At 39.5% G+C, this 16,645-nt stretch overlaps 1 long non-coding RNA gene across 1 annotated transcript in view; it reads right to left on the bottom strand.

The window, feature by feature from the left end:
* The window catches only part of LOC116278941 (uncharacterized), a 125,883-nt gene that overhangs the window by 61,698 nt on the left and 47,540 nt on the right, over nt 1-16,645 (bottom strand). Inside the window, exon 2 of the long non-coding RNA XR_012074277.1 lies at nt 2,876-2,997. This is a non-coding gene — a long non-coding RNA (uncharacterized lncRNA). The remainder of the gene's footprint in view (nt 1-2,875; nt 2,998-16,645) is intronic.

The raw sequence follows: 16,645 nt of genomic DNA, 5'->3' as shown, positions 1-16,645 counted from the left end.
TGCCCTGGGAGACATGGCCGTGGCCCCGAGTATCTGCAAATCCTCTGACTTTCCCTGTCACCCTCTGGCTGTGCCCCAAATGGCTTTCCCTGCTAAGAAAGAGCTGGGTTAGCAGAGAAGAAAGTTTCACAAAAAGTTAGGCTGAGCTTGGCTTTCAGCTGCTTACATGAACCCTGACTTAAGCTGAGGGGCGGGTCTCAGTCCTCTCTGGCCACTTCCCTGACTCCCGCCGGCTTCCCCGCTCATAATTTCCAAGGCTTCTGCCCGTTCTCTATCTGCAAGATTCTGCTGGTCCTGGATCTTCCTCCCACAGGGCCCTAGTTCTAATCTGGTTGGAACTGTTAGAAAGTGAATTCCTGCTAAAAAATCAGCTGATTACATCTGAGGCAAGGGCTCTCTTCTGCGTACTGCACTTGAATCTTAATAAGGACATTCAAAACCAAAAAGTGAAGAAACTCATAGGAATGAATATCTAGTGGTAGAATGTCAGGCTCCTTTCCACAGAGAGATGAGGGGGAGGAGCGGGGGGGGGCACATTGGTGTCTTGTTGATTTCCCCACATTTGTATATGAATCTAAAATTGGCCCTAAAAAGGTAAATAAATAAATAAAACTGGCCCTAATGTCAATGTCAGGTCCACGGACATCTCAAATCCAGAATGAATATGTGTACTTTGGAGCAACAGCTATTTCTCTTGGAGTTTGTTCTTAGGACTCATCAAATCCTAGGACCCAGATCAGGGCATGCTACTGAGTTCAGTTTTTTGGCAACTGGTGCAGGGTCCTTTGTCAAGTGGGGTATTTCCTCTGATGTCACTGGACTGCTCATCAGCTCCAAAGTGGGCCTTTGCCAGGAAAGCCTGAACTGAAGAGGAGGCTTGGCCTTCGGGGAAGGCAGCCTGTGTCCTGGCAGCTGGGTGTGTCTGCTCCAGGCAGGCTTCTCAGAGCCGCTGACTCCCTGGATTAATGCACTTTTGACCCAAGAGGGAAAAAAGGTGTAAAGAGCAGGGGCTACAGCAGTCGGCTTTTACAGGGTGGGACTTTTGAACTGGTGGGTTGGTGACAGCCCCAGCCCCACCCACCTAGACCAGCAGAGGCTCTGTCTTCCCCACCCCCTTCTCCTGCCTTCTTTCTTACCCTCTCCCACTACTTCTCTCCCTAGTCTTCTGAAGAGCAGCTGCCTAGGTGACACCTTTTGTTTCCAAAACCTTCTTTGTAGTTCTTCCCCTTCTCAAAATATTCCCTCTTTCCTCCTTCAATGCCAGACTGTTGGCATCTGTCTCCCCGTCTTGTGCAGGCTGCCATCTCTGGCTCACCATGGTTTTATAATTGCCTCTGGTTAAAGTTTAAATAGATGGGTTTCAGCCCAAGAGAAAAATGTAAACAAGACCTTTCTGCAGCCGTTCAGAAGTGCTGACTTCCAGGGCTTTTGAATTCTGTGCTAGGAAATTCATTCAGCTCCTCCCTCTCCGGCAAACTGAGAACCGCCACCGGGCTTTCAGAGACGTGGGAGCCACTCTGAAACCATTGAGAGGCTTTTAGATGATCTGCCCTTTTCCTTTTAACTCAATTAAGCCATCAAGATCCAGTTCCCATTTCTGGTCTGTTTGTCTGGTGTATTGGGGTGACAGAACCGTTAAGCAATCATCAGGGGCTGGCTTCGAAGGAAAGGAAGGAAGTGAAGGGAATTTTCATTTCCCTGCGGGAATTTTTTCTTTGAGGGGAGAGAAGGATTGTATTTGGTGCTCCAGGTCTTTTTGTTGATGAGGAAGTCTTATAAATCAAGTGAATGGGATCATTCTTGGCCAGCACATCAGAGAGCAGGTCGGGTTTGAGCTGGCGATTCAGGCACATATTCCTTCATTTGCTGTTTCCTCAGAAGTAAGCGGGCCTTTTTTTTTTGAGTCTTGATTAAGAACATTGATTTTCTGTATCTTTCTGCTTTGTGTACTTGTGATTAGGTGTCAGGATGGATTCAGCAATACTTTCAGATGTTTCCCCTACTCAAAAACCTTCAATAATTCCTCATTCCAAGTTCAGACTCCTGTTCAAAGCCTTCCATAGTCTGGCTCCAACCCACCTTTCCCCTCCACTATTCCAACCATACACTGACCTCGCTGAACTTTCCACCCTGATTCTGTAATATGTTCTCTTCCTTATTCTGCAGGGTCCCAACTCCTGCTGAGCCCTCCTCAGGCTCCTAGAAGTCTTCTAAAAATGCCATTTTCCTGTGTTCTGTGGAACATTCCTTGCCCTCCATGCACAGCCAGGACCAAGCCCCAGTTCTCAGACAGCCCATGACCATGCCCTGCACCGTAGCCTTTATTTCCTCCTCCATATTTATGTGTCAGCTTCCTGCACTAGCTACTCAGCTCCTTGAATGGTGGATGGTTTAGCACCTACCCCCGTGCAGCCCTGCCTCGTGTGGCCCATTGTCAGTGCTTAATACACTCTTTGAAAACTTAATATCAATATTTTAAAAATAGCTCTTGAGAGGAACCAACAGTAGTGAAGAAAGGATTTTGGAGTCTGACAAACTTTGGCTCTAATTTAGGCTCTGCTGAGTATTAGTACGAAGATGGCGTCCCAATTTTTAATCTGTTCCAAGCCTCACTTTCTTCACTTACAAAATGAAGATAAGATCTCTTTGTGAGAATTAAAAAGAGGTCATGCACGTAAAGAACCCAACACAGTTCTGTCTCATCCTTACCCTCCCTTGATGTTAAAACATTTTAAACATTGGAACATTTCACTCTGGAGAATGAATCGTACTAATCAGTTTAACATATATGCGCCACATCTTTCCATTGCTGATACAACCTTCCTTGATAGAACAGTTGCTTCTCATTCACACTTGCAGGTTTTTCAAAGGTTACCTGAAGAAATTCCAGGGATAGGGGTGAAGACGAGGCAACTGCTCTGCTTGTTGCTAAATTATTTTCACACGTGGAGGGTCGTCCTCACACCATCACACTGGCCTCTTCACTTCCAATGTTAACTTTAAAGAGGAGAAGAGATACCATTAGGACACCTTTCTCCTTCCCCTTCCACCAAAAGTCACTTCCCACTTTCACTCATGGGTGGGAAGCGGTGGATTCCATTCTTCCATCCAACATGTACTGAATGCCTGCTATGTGCTAGGTGCTAAGATAAAAGATGAATCAGCCAAGGTTATGCCTTTAAAAGTTTCCATATAATGGGTTTGCAGGGGAAAGATAAGCATCTGACTAAATAAGGAACAGTGGAGGTATGGGCACAGAGGAGGGGACAGTCAGCCTGTTAAGAAAAGATTCAGAAAGATACTTGAACCTAGACTTAAAATATCAGCACATGGCTGTCAACAGACAGTGAGGGCACGGCACTCCAGGTAAAGGAACCCCGACTCTTGTTGCTCCCACTCTGATCACTATACGCAGCCCAAAGCCTCTGGCTCTACCACCTTTACTCTGTACAGCCGTCTTCTCCTCAGTCTAGGCAACTTAAATTCTTACTTGGCAGCAGCAGCATTATTAGTGCTGGTTCCCGTCAGAGAACTGACATTAGAATCTCTGCTGCTGCTTTTGTGGCCAAGGTCAGGAAACAGCTGGAGTGGTTTGAGCTGCCTGGGGAGGGTGGAGGAGTTGAGCATGCGTGTGCATACCTGTGTTTGAGGACGTACGAGTTTGAGAGTGTGTGGGAGTATGTCCATTTGGATGGCCGGCTAGATATTTATCTGCAGGTGTTGCTGCAGAAAACAGAAGTGAATATTCAGGAAACAAAGTGACAGCTTGGGATCTCAGAGATAAGCCAAGACTGCTCAGAGAAGGGAGAGGTTGAAATAACCTCGACCAAAACAGAATGAAACAGAGAAGGAAGTTACATCAGAAGAGGAAGAATGCCAATGTCATGCTGAAGAGCCACAAATGTCACAAAATAAAATAAGATATGGGATTCTTATTTTACTTGGTTAAACACTATTACAATATTTTCTTCTTTACAGCACCATTAAAATCACTGAAATAATATTTACTGCAGCAAACATGGAGAACACAGAAAAACACAAACAAAAATTGCTGTAATTTTTTAAAGTTATATTCATCATATCTTATTTGGATCGGTGACTGATTATAACTTTGCCTTCTACCTCCACGCACAAGTTGTTTCTTACCTCTGGCACTTAAAAAATACTAAAAACAAGTTCTGAAATTGACTTACTGAAAAACAGTTAAAAAGTCTCCTTATTAGAGCAAATCAAGAAATTTTGATAAAGATACTCCAATGATAGTGAAGTGATTGAAGATGTCAGAGCAAAAAATATAGATCCCAGGAATGTTATTAAGTTTTCACATTTCCATTCATGTGGAAATATTAGTCTCTTTACCAAAAGGAAGAAAAAGAGTAGTTTTCCTTTTGATTAGGTTCTTGTAACTACACAAATGAAAAAATGTATAGGATTGACTTTAGGTGAGGGGGTTTTATAAAAAGTTAATGTAACACTGAAATAAGCTTGGCATCGGTTCTCGTATGAGTCTTTTGAATCTATAAATATAGGAATTGGCTCTCCATCACATTCTTAGAAGTATAATGGCTTCAAGTGATTAACTGATTTGCGGATCTCACAAATAGTTAAAAGCATATGGAGAAGGTATAAACTACTTTGCATAAAATAAATAAGCTACCAGGATATATTGTATAATACCAGGAATATAGCCAACATTTTATAATAACTATAAATGGAATATAATCTTTAAAACTTGTGAATCATTATATTGCACACCTGAAACTATATAATATTGAACTTCAACTATATTTCAAAAAAAAAAAGCATATGGGGTTTGGGGCAGTGAATTAAGGAAGTTTTGTGTGTGTTGGTTACAATGCAAAACAGTACTTCCTAATTGGATGAACTATTAGTCCATATGCTAATTTACCAGGTAATTCATGAATGGGCTTGGGGTGGAAAGAGTTGAGAGGAATTGACAAGGGAGAGAAAGCACCAGGTAATGAAGAAGCGAACCAAGTAGGTCTGATGCTCACTCTGTTTGCACATAGTAGGTACCAGTAATAATTGCTGAAGGAAGGAAGAAACGAGAAGAGTCAATGAATGGTAAGTATGAAGAAATGGGCATAAACACTGAATTCAAAATGAAGTTAAAATTTTGCTTCATGACAGGTTTATAACATACTTCCCCTATGATACCTGCCTTGGGGATATACAGAGGTATATAATTTTGGGAAGTTATGAGATCCTTAAAAAAGAAAACATTTAAAAAATTAGATTTGGGGGAAATGGAAATCAATGCAAATCTAAATTTTTAGATCTTCTGAATTTTTTTTTAACAAATCTAAATTCAGTGTTACTTTAGGAACATAAATACATAACAACGTATTAGGTATGAATTGGTTTACTCACAAAATCATTGCATATTTTAAATATAATGTATTCAAATAATATAATTTTCTAATTAAATAGTTTTTTCTTTTGCAAATGAATTACTGATGGGGTTACTAAGCTGACATCAAATATCATTTCAGTTTTTCAATTGAGAAGAAACCAGCAAAAAGCTAGAAAGAGAAGAAACCATAAACATCACAGAAAGTTGTATATTTTTTCTAGACCAACTGCCTTCCTTAAGGAAATTATTTTCAGAAAATAATCTAAGAGTTGCAGGTAGGGGGAGAGTAAAATAAAAAAAAACTCACTGACTGCAACTTTTTTAAAAATTAAATATAGTTGACTTACAATATTACATTAGTTTCAAGTGTACTGCACTGTGATTTAGTATTTTTACAGATTATTTTCTTTAAAAGTTATTACAAGATAATGGCTACTGGCTGCAACTTTCCCCCAAGCATTGACATTTTTGTTTAGTGAATGAATGCCTCCAAATTTGCCAGTTTCCCTGCTTTCTGGACTTCCACAGCTCCAGGGGACCTCCATCTGGATGTATTTCCTGATTCAGAACTTGCTGAGGGTTTCAAGTCCCACTCAGAGGAGTCTCATAAACTCCCTACCTCAGCTTGCATTTTGGGAAGCATGTCCTTCCTGATGGTGTGCCCAAGAAATGGTAAAGAGAAAAGAAGATGCCAAGTTCTGTTTTACGTTTTATATCTATAGATCTTTCCTTCACCGAGTGGCAGGCCATTCCTAATTCCTGCTCCTCTGTACTGAAGAATTTAGCATCAATTCCCATGGTGATCCAAGGAACTTTACTCTTTGCCCGAAATACCTCTCCCACCCAAAGCAATTTCCCCTCCTCTGAGAAATGCTGTTGTGTCAGGCTGCACTGCCCTTGAACCAGACAACTTTCTCTGCGTGTCTTTATCTGTCTAAATAAAGCTAACCTACATTTGCTGTCTAATTCATTCGGATGCTTGCTGATGCTATTTAAAGCATCCCTCAAGGCTCTGTGGAAAACAAGATGCATTATCTCCAGTAGGGAACCTTTAGGTTTGTTGGTCATTTAAAGAATTCAAGAATCGAAAGAATCCATTCAGTCTCCTGTAGTTCAGATGTGAAGGACAAAGGAGCTCTTCATGTTTTTTATTCCAGTAAGTCTTTCACTTGTACGTTACTGGGATTAGTTAATAGCAGAAGAGGTAAAGCTAATCTCTCTCTCTCTCTCTTTCTCGTGTGTGTGTGTGTGTGTGTGTGTGTGTGTGTGTGTGTGTGTAAGTGCATGTGACACTCTCCTTGCTTCTAGGCTTCATGAAGTTTGCCCAACAGAATACATTTTTCCTTGTGGACTCAGATAATTTGTTAGTCCATTGTAAGTTCACTTACTCTTCTCAGGGAACAAATGTAAAAGATTAAAAAGAGATGTCACCTTGGTAAACAGTCTTTTGGCGAGTTTTTGGCTTGTCTCCACCCACTCTTCTTCAGCCTCCATCTGACATTTCATTACAGAATCCTGGTACTTCCACATTCCAGAAATTTTAAACAGGGAAAAGAACAAAATACTGGGGTTGTAAATAGGACTCCACTGTGCCTTTCTATAGTTCATAGAGGTTTCAAATCTGTTGCTCGTTTTTTCACATCTGGTATTTATGTCAGTCTATCGGCTTGCTTGGTGGGAGGGAGAGCTGGTACAACAGGATTGTTTTAACCATCAGTGCCCTGCTTAAGCACATGCTTTTATCAGCATCCACTTGTTCAGCCACGATCCTGTGACGTCCATTGCAGTGAGTGAGTCAGAAGCTGCAAGCTAACAGGTCTATTCCTTCCCGCCGTCACCTAGGAAACCAATGCATCATCCACAGGAAATGCGGGCCCCAATGGGGAGTGTGCCCAGATCGGGTTATAAAGCTGGCAATGAGTTTTTCAAAAGAGGTCAAATAATAATGCGTAGAATCTTGGTCTAGGATGGGAAGAGGATCCAGGCCCTTAGGCATGGATCGAGGACTAACAGGCAGAAATACCAGGAGAAATTAGTCAGCTAAAATCATGTTAAGATGTCTGCTTTATAGGAAGGTGGCCAAGGGCAAGGGGTATGGAGATATACATTTAGACAGTATGTGAAGTGAGATGAGGAAATTGACAAGCCATCAAACAAGGCTTTCTGCTGAGTGAAATATATATTCCTTTTTCATGGTCTCTCTCCCTTGGGTTAAAATAGTGATGGAGGGTTCCTTCAGAGAAAATCACACCCTGATTCCCCTCATGCTCTCATTGTTTCATTTCTGCCTCTGCCTTATTTTCTCTCTCCTTGACCTCTACAGATCAGCACAGACCATCACCTTAGTGTATATATACAATCTACCACACAACATCCACATATGTGTAAAAATAAGCTTATTACAGCTGAGAAAAATTACCTGTGGAGCTTCAAGTTGTTTGACAGGCTTAATGTTTCCAGGCAGATTTACACTCTCATACTGGTTATGGGTGAAAGAATCTACGTAAAAGTACAACGTGAGCTCTCCCAGAACTTCCTGTTTTAAACTCTAAGAATATTAGAACGGGAAGGAAAAACAGCTCAGAAATCATCCGGTACAACCCCCTCATGTGAAAAATGAGTCCCAGAGAAGTGATTTGTTTAAGGTCATCTAGCAAATTAACGTGTACGTTGGGGACCAGGAAGAGGCGAGAAAAGGGATTGGACGCTTGACCACAAGCTCAAAATGAGTCAATAGGTGGTATAGCCACCTCAGAGGCTGTGATAATATATTCAGCTGCATTAACTGAAGTAGGGAGCCCTGACTAAGAGAGGCAACTGGTACCCTCATGGGCTGGTCAGTGTTGCCAACAATTTGGCATTCTGTCTTGAGTACCCATTGAATGGGGAACAATGATAGACCCAAATGTGCCCAGAGGAGGTAAAAATGGTGATAAGAGCTTTAGTAACTATAACCTAAGAAGACCAATTTAAAACATTAGACTGTTTAGCTTAGAGACCAGAGGGTTTGTCATGGAGGGCATGGGAAAAAGGTATTGTCAAATAACTGAAAGGCTATCTTGAAGAGGGTTCAGACTTATTTTGTGTGACTGTGAACGACAGTCACAAATTGGCACAAGTTAAAGGGTGATAAGCTTTAGCCCCATGTAAGTATTCTCCAATAATTCAGGCTGGTTGAACTGTATTAAACTGACCATTGGGGTAGGGAGGAGGTTTTTAAGGCCTGGACCTAGAAGTGGTACATGTACACGTCAGCTCTGCTCACATGCTTTCTATCCAGTAGAATTCAATCACATGGCCACACCTGTCTGCAAGCGGGGTTTAAAATGCAGTCCTATGCCCAGGAAAAAGAGGAAATGGGTTTGATGACTGACTAGCAAAACTTTTACCACACTGTCCAATTCTGAGCTTCTATTATGGTGATAGAATCAAGTCAGGAATTTTAAAACTTTCTTGTTTAATGCCAATACATGTCTCTTGTTCACATTAAATGTCTTCTTATTGAAGGGCTCCCATTCAAAATATATTGTTAGGTTAAAAAAGCAAGGTGGAAAATAATGTATATACTATGCTATTTTTGTGACTGAAAAGAGGAATTGTAATGACAGTGTTAATTTGCATTTGCTTGCATATGTATGCAGAAACACTGGAAGGATACACAGGAAACCATAAGGGCCAGGGTGGGAACAGAGGAAGGATGGAGACATCACTGGGAGGGAGACTTCTCCTCATGTGCATTTCAATATTGTTTAATTAATTAATTAAAAACCTATAGAAAAAACTTTCTATTAGAGAAAAGTTTTTCTCCAATGAACTTCTTTTTGTTTTCAAATAAAGAAAAATTTGAGAAAAGTCCTATTTGGGAAGGTGAGCAGGGCATAACTTATGAACCCAAGGTAACAACAGTGATGAATATGGTGTCTTTCCTGTTATAACGGGCTTGTACTCGATTACCTGTCTTTTTCCAAAAAAAAAGTAAGTGAATAATAGTGCAACAGCTTGGTTTTATATGGATTCATCTAAAAGTCTCAGAGTGCTTTTATATCTGCCATCTTTGTTTTACTATATAACATTCCTAATAACTATGGTACAAAAGATAGAAAATAATTTCTTGTTTTGTAGGAACTGTCAGAGCCAAGAATAGGACTTTGTCTACAAATTCATATTAGACTTGTAGGCCAAGCCTCTTGATTTCTGGATAGCATCAACATGGGATGTATGTGACAAAAGTCCTTTATGCTTTATAGCATTTTCACAAATATTTTCTTATTTAGTTTTTCCATCAGCCTTGTGAATTAACTATAACTGATATTATCTTTAGAGATGAAAAACAATGGTGGTGATATAAATAAAGTTAAAAAGCTAATAAAAAATTAGTGGGAGAGAACTATACTTAATATATAAAGAATGATTACAAATCAATAATTAAAAGGAAAGTATTCCAATAGAAAAATTGGCAAAGGACATGCATTAAAAATCATAGAAAGAGATATCAGTAACAGATAAACATTAAAAATATTTTTTTCTCCTCAAAATGAGTAGAGGTAAAAGAAAAATAATACCTAGTACTGACAAAGATACATGGAAACAGGAACACTGATATTTTTCTGAAAGGGTCATCAGTTGGCAAAATTTGAAGAAAAATTTAGAAATATATTAGAACATTACACATGCTCAAAACACTGTAGCCCAGTAACTTTATTCTACTAATTATCCTAATGAAATAATCAGAGAAACATAAAAATTTATGCCAAATGATATTAATATCATAGCATTCTTATGAGTTCAGCAAAAGGTGGATCAAATGACAATAAGGAAATGGAATAACCAAGCTGCCATTAAAAGACAACGTTAAAGAATTAACCAAAAACTAAAGGAAAATCCCACTATCCAATGTTAAATAAAAAAGCAAGATCCAAAACATGTACAGAGGAATGGATATTCACATTTAGATTCCTTACAAAAAAGGTAAATTCCAAGAGACTATAAGACAAAACTGCTACTAGTGATTTAAGCTTAGAAAGATACATTTCTATCAAAAAGGAGTTTGATGGTCCTTCAAAGCTTTACAGCTGGGAAGCATTCTTATTTCCTTGCTAATATCCATTCTACTGAGCGTCCTTATCCAAAATAGACCAGTCCATATAAACTGAGAGGTGGTCAAGGCAGCCTTTGGTGGGCTTTGCTAAGTGACATAAATAACTTCTTAGCAGTTTCCACAGGGAATTTAATGTTGCATTGATCTAACAGATCTTGAATCTATGGAAGTATCACTGCTTTTTAGTAAAGGTTCCAGGATGAGAACTTTTACTACACCTGGCTGTTAAATACTTGAATATATTTTTAGCCCTTATCTGAATTAATATTTGGATTATAGGCATTCAAAACTGATTCCAGGTCTCTAATCACACACTCTGAATTGTTTCCATTTCTTTGATTACTTTTCTTCATTTTTTGCTGATTGATGTTCATTGCATAGACCCAGCCAGCAGTTATCATGTTTTGAATCTCTTTGTCTTTCAGAATCACCCCTATTGACTAATGATCCATCTTTTACCCACATGCAACACTGGTGATTTTTCTTACCATTCTTAACATTCATTTTGCTAATCTCTTTCATTTTCATTTTTATTTTCATCATAATTGTAAACCTCTTCTTAATAGCACATTCAATATTCTCATTGCTTTTGCAATTGTCTGACATACTGGGCTTAATAATGTTGCAAAACACCCCAAATTAAATGCAGTTAACCTGCTGGTAATAGAAAACTAGTTGGCCAAGACTAAAACAACCACGTCCAATGCCATTGCTGTCTGTTGGGAGCAGGCAAAGTTAAAAAATTTTGCTTTTGGAGCAAATTATTTTTCATCTTAGTTAAAGTTCACAGGTGGCCAAGCTGTTAAAAATCACTGTCTCTTCCATCATGGTGCCATTCTGGTGAAGTACATTTGTGACAATAGTCATCAAATCACATATAAATATGTAATCAACCAAGATTATTTTTAGATAGCTCAGTTGGTTTGCATTGACTTAATGAGGCTGAGATCAAGGGTTTGATCTCTGTGTGGGTTATTTAGCACAGAGAAAAACCGTGTCACCCAATTAGTCTATACCTACATCCAGCCATCTCATAAATGCATGCTCTTTAAGGGACCTAGATATAGTGTGTGGTGGCACATATCATTTCAGTACAGTCCATATGCAATAATACAGTTATGAACTTTCATAACAATATTTGACTTTGGAATCTCCAAACTCAAAATCTCAATTAGCCATTAATAAAAGAGACAATGCTTTAGTCATATGTTCAAGTTTTTTTTTTTAATTTATCTATAAGCACAGGTTGGATCACAGTGTTCTCCAAATGTAAAATACTAAAGAAAGAGGCTTATTTTCCTCATTGAGATCATTAGAAAAATAGAGGGTGGTACCTGATTCACCTCTACTCTCCAGGAACCTGATGACAATTAATTCCTATTGAGTTAGTACTCTGAGATTTGCCAAAGAGCAGGTCAATGTCACCAGAGAATGTTATGTATTTGTCAAAGTACAGAAAGCTACAGATTCACAACTCAGATTTTGGCCTCAAATGCAATTTTCTTCCTCTGTTTTCAGGATCCTCTCCTCCCTTCAAGGCCAGAGCTGCAGGCAGCTCTCTAAATAACACCGCGTCCCTGGCCTCCTAGCTCCTATTTGAACGTTTTGGCAGGGCTCCTTTGAGATCTGCCCCCACCGCCTCCCCTCTCCCAGGCTTGTCTTCGTTGGTCTGAGTCAGCCATGAGTCACCTCACTCATTAGTGGAACACAGAATGCTTCTCCATCCTCTGGATCCCTTTCGTCTCCCTTCTTGTAACTGGTTTTCTGGCAGCACAAGGTCTGGGGACAATCTTGAAGCTAGGGACTGTGTCACTATTAAGATGGTCTGCTCAGTAAAGAGGTTTACAGACACCAAATAGAACTAAAGATGATGGTGGTGGTGCACCCAGTTGCTTCAGATGCACTTTAATGGCCAGATTTTGTACCTTTGCCTGTGTCAGCTCGTAGGACAGCACAGGGATCCTTAATTCTCTGGAAAGGCAAGTAAAAGGGCAATGTCCTTACATTGGTGGGCACTCTTTTCTCCAGCATTTTCAGACTTATTCTCATTTCTACTTATCTGATTTTACATTGCCAATTCTTTCCTTTTTGTGAGAGGTGGACCACAGAGGGAAAAAAAGGATTTATGCCTTGTTGGTACCTTCTAGACATAAAAAGAAGCCTAGTGAAGTGATACTAATGATACAAGTAAGAAACTCTAAGTTCACTGTAGAAAATTTCAACACCAAAACATCATTATTAATTCATTAATCTTACTTAAAGCCTTTTGTAAAATGGTTGATACTTTGCTCAACTGGATAGTGACTGGTTTTCAGTAAGTCAGACGATTTACTTTACAAGGGACCCCAGCGATCACCCTGTCAATTCTTTCATTCAATCAGCAGGCACTTACTGAGCACCTGCTATGAGCAGACCCTGAGGCAGACACCCCCCAAAGGCAATGCTTCTCAAGCTTCACTGTGGGTGTATGTCATCTGGGAAGCTTACTAAAATGCAGATTCTGGTTCAAGAGGCCTGGAAACAGGGCTCGAGGTTGTGCATTTTCATAAGTTCCCTGGAGATGTCCCTGCTGCTGCCCACGGATCACACTTTGAGGAGCAAGACAACAGGGGCTCTGCACAGAGCCAGACAAAGCTTGACTCTGTCCCCGAGGAACTCTGGGATGCTGCCCTATGCATTCCTCCTCCTCAGCTGCTGAAAACTATCTGTGAGGCCCAGACAACACTGATCTACTCTTCCCAGTGCTCTTGGCTTTCTCATGACTTCACTCCCAGTGGAGGGTATTAAAACTGCAAGACTCATATTGGGATTAGGGCAGGGAAAAGGTTCTTTTATCTTTAACCTTGGCTCTGAGGTCTAGTCTAGCCCATCTTACCAGAGATCTCTGAACCCTCATTTTAGGCACAGCCTGATTAATGATCAAGTATTTCTTCCATTGCAACAGAGATCTCTTTTTATGATTTGTTAGTTTGTATCCTTTGCCATTTTTTTCTATTGGGGTCTTTCTGTTTTAATTATTAAGTTGTAAAAGATCTTTATTAAAATATTAAAGAGAATCTCTTTGCCCTAATAAAAGTCTTTTTTAGTCTTAATTTGTCTGTTCATTTTGGAGTTAGGAATCTTAGACTCTAGGTTAACATTAATTTTCTTGCTAATCTGATCAAGCCCCTATACCTGTTATGGTTCCTATAAATAGAGGCAGTAAGGACTGAACCTAGCATAGGACACAGCTGACTGGTGTTAACAAGTACCAGTTTTGGAGGGGATGGTTTAGCTCAGTGGTAGAGTGCCTGCTTAGTATACATGAGGTCCTGGGTTCAATCCCCAGTACTTCCATTTAAAACATTTACAAGAATAAATAAAAACCTAATTACCTTCCCCCCTGAAAAAATAACCTCTTTGGATCCTCAAGTACCAGTTTTGTTTGTTTTATTATGTTTTGCTTCTAGCTTGGTTTTGTTTAAACAACCAGTTATTGAGCACTTACAAATACTATGTGTGCTGTTCTAGGTTTGGTAGTATGAAACATACACAAAGTAGAGTTAGAAGCTGCCTATTAAGAACTTTATAATGTATAAAAATGCTTATGATTTCTGTTTTCCCTTTGCCTCCTCAACTGCCACTTTCATGTTGTCAACAGACGAGATCTACCATTCCTAACACGTTCAATTAAGAAACCACCTCACTATCACCTCACAACAGTCAGAACTGCCATCATTAAAAAGTCTATAAATAATAAATGCTGGAGAGGGTGTGGAGAAAAAGGAACCCTCCTACACTGTTAGTCGGAATGTAAATTGGTACAGCCACTAAGGAGGACAGTATGAAGTTTCCTTAAAAAACTAAAAAGAGACTTACCCTATGATCCAGCAACCCCACTCCTAGGCATATATCTGGAGAAAACTATAATTTGAAAAGACACATGCACCTCAATGTTCACAGCAGCACTACTTACAATAGCTAAGACATGGAAACAACCTCAATGTCCATCAGCAGATGATTAGATAAAGAAGATGTGGTATATACACACAATGAAATATTACTCAGCCATAAGAAAGAATGAAATAATGTCATTTGCAGCAACATGGATGGACCTAGAGATTATCATATTGAGTGAAGTTAAGTCAGACAGAGAAAGACAAATATCATAAGAAATCACTTATATGTGGAATCTTAAAAAATGATACAAATTCTATTTATATACCAAAAACAGACTCACAGGCATAGAAAGCAAAACTATGGTTACCCAAGGGGTAAGGGCGGGGAGGGATAAATTAGGGATTGGGGATTAACAGGCACACATTACTATATATAAAGTAGATAAATAACAAGGACCTACTGTATAGCACAGGGAACTATATTCAATTTCTTGTAATAACATATAATGGAAAAGAATCTGGAAAGGAAAAATACATATGCATGTATATATACAACTGAATCACTTTGCTGTACACCTGAAACTAATATTGTAAATCAACTACAATAAAACATGATTTAAAAAAGGAAAGAAACCACCTCAGTACTGAGGCAAATGACCAAGTTGTTCCTTGGTCTCTATATTAGCTGTCTCATCTCTACTAGAACCTTATGCTTGTTAAAATTATTTATTTATATAGTAGAAGTTATAAGTGATAGTGTTCCAATTTAGACTGGTAGATTTTTGTCTAGCTTAGAGAAATAGAAAATTTGTACTTTCTCCCTCATCTGTGATGTTTATTGCCTTTAAGTTCTCTCCATTACTGCCTGTAAGAAAGAAAGAAGTAAAATAAAGAAAGAAAGAATATAATCAACCATTAATAGTAAAATAGAAATGTCTGGAGACAATGTGTTTTGCCTCTAATTGGTGTTTGTTTTTCAATACAGTCAAAGGAAAGAAATTCTAATGGGAAAATTATCATCCAGGTAGAGAATATTCTTTCATTCCCACTGGTTCCCCCTATATTCTTCCCACTCGAAATCTGCTTTATGAGTCCCTACACTGAGCATAGATAAAACAAAAAGAGTCAATATTATTGAATCCCATCCACTTGCCAAGCACTGTGCTAAGTGCTTTCACATACATTTTCTCATCTAATGGATCTTTTCCTTTCTTACTGCAGGGGAGAAGGTGAGAATGTGCCTTTGCTTTGCTGCCTCCTCTTTCTGGAGTCTTTACTCCTCTCTGTGTGTGTAAGCCTTACACTGGAAGCAAGGGAACCCAGCTTAAGGCAAAATCCATTATTTTTTCATCTCAGCCAGGTCCACAGTGAAAAGTTGGTTGGTTTCTCATTTCTGGAAGATGAGAGTGTGTTGATTTAGGAAAAAATGAATGGAACAAGGCTGAAGGCTGAACACTCTTTTACATACATGGTTGGGCACCTACTGCTGGTAAGAGGGCCCTCGTTTTTTGGCTTCTTCTCCAGATAATCCATTGAACTCTCTAGGGGAAATCATCCATATACATCCAACTCCTCCCTTGGTTTATTTCTTTATATATGAATACAGATTCCTTATCACTTCCCTCACCTACCCATTACCCATCAAAAAAGAAAGAAAGAAAGAAAGAAAGAAAGAAAGAAAGAAAGAAAGAAAGAAAGAAAGAAAGAAAGAAAGAAAGAAAGAAAGAACAGACAAACCTCTCCTGGAGAAACATGACAGATCTTATCTATTCCTGAGATTAACTGCCATTTTCTTCTCTTACTATGATTCCAAATACTGGACTCCGCTAAGGAAAACATAGCCTGGGTGACATTGCATAACCAATGAGAAAGGAATCTTCCCTGGGCAATAAGAGAAGGGCTGAGTTACTATCTCAGTTCTTAGGAATTGCCATCCAGCTGCTAACTGAGGCCACACGGGTTCAGCCATGAGGCCGGCAGGGACCTAACCAGTGACTTACAAAAAGGAGGCAACCAGGACTAGCCAGAGCTGAGCTGGGGCAACTGACTCATTTGTAGAAGAATCCCCAAGGACAATGGCCAGCGGTTCAAGTCAAAATGTCCTGGTGGAATAGCAAACTCCTGGTCCGATCTGGTAGATGAACAATGCCCAACAACAGAAGACTCTGGGGAAAGGATGTACTTATAATTAGCATGTAGCGACATTTTTACTCCAGAGGCTTATCCTTTATTCTTCCACATACACAACAGACATTTGAGTGAATATATTAGGCACTGAGCTAGCAGTTGGCACAC

This window comes from Vicugna pacos, chromosome 7 (genome assembly GCF_048564905.1).
Source record: "Vicugna pacos chromosome 7, VicPac4, whole genome shotgun sequence".
NCBI classification, from domain to species: Eukaryota; Metazoa; Chordata; class Mammalia; order Artiodactyla; family Camelidae; genus Vicugna; species Vicugna pacos.
The sequence above is the reverse complement of the archived record's forward strand: the minus strand, read 5'-3'. Positions and strand labels throughout refer to the sequence as shown.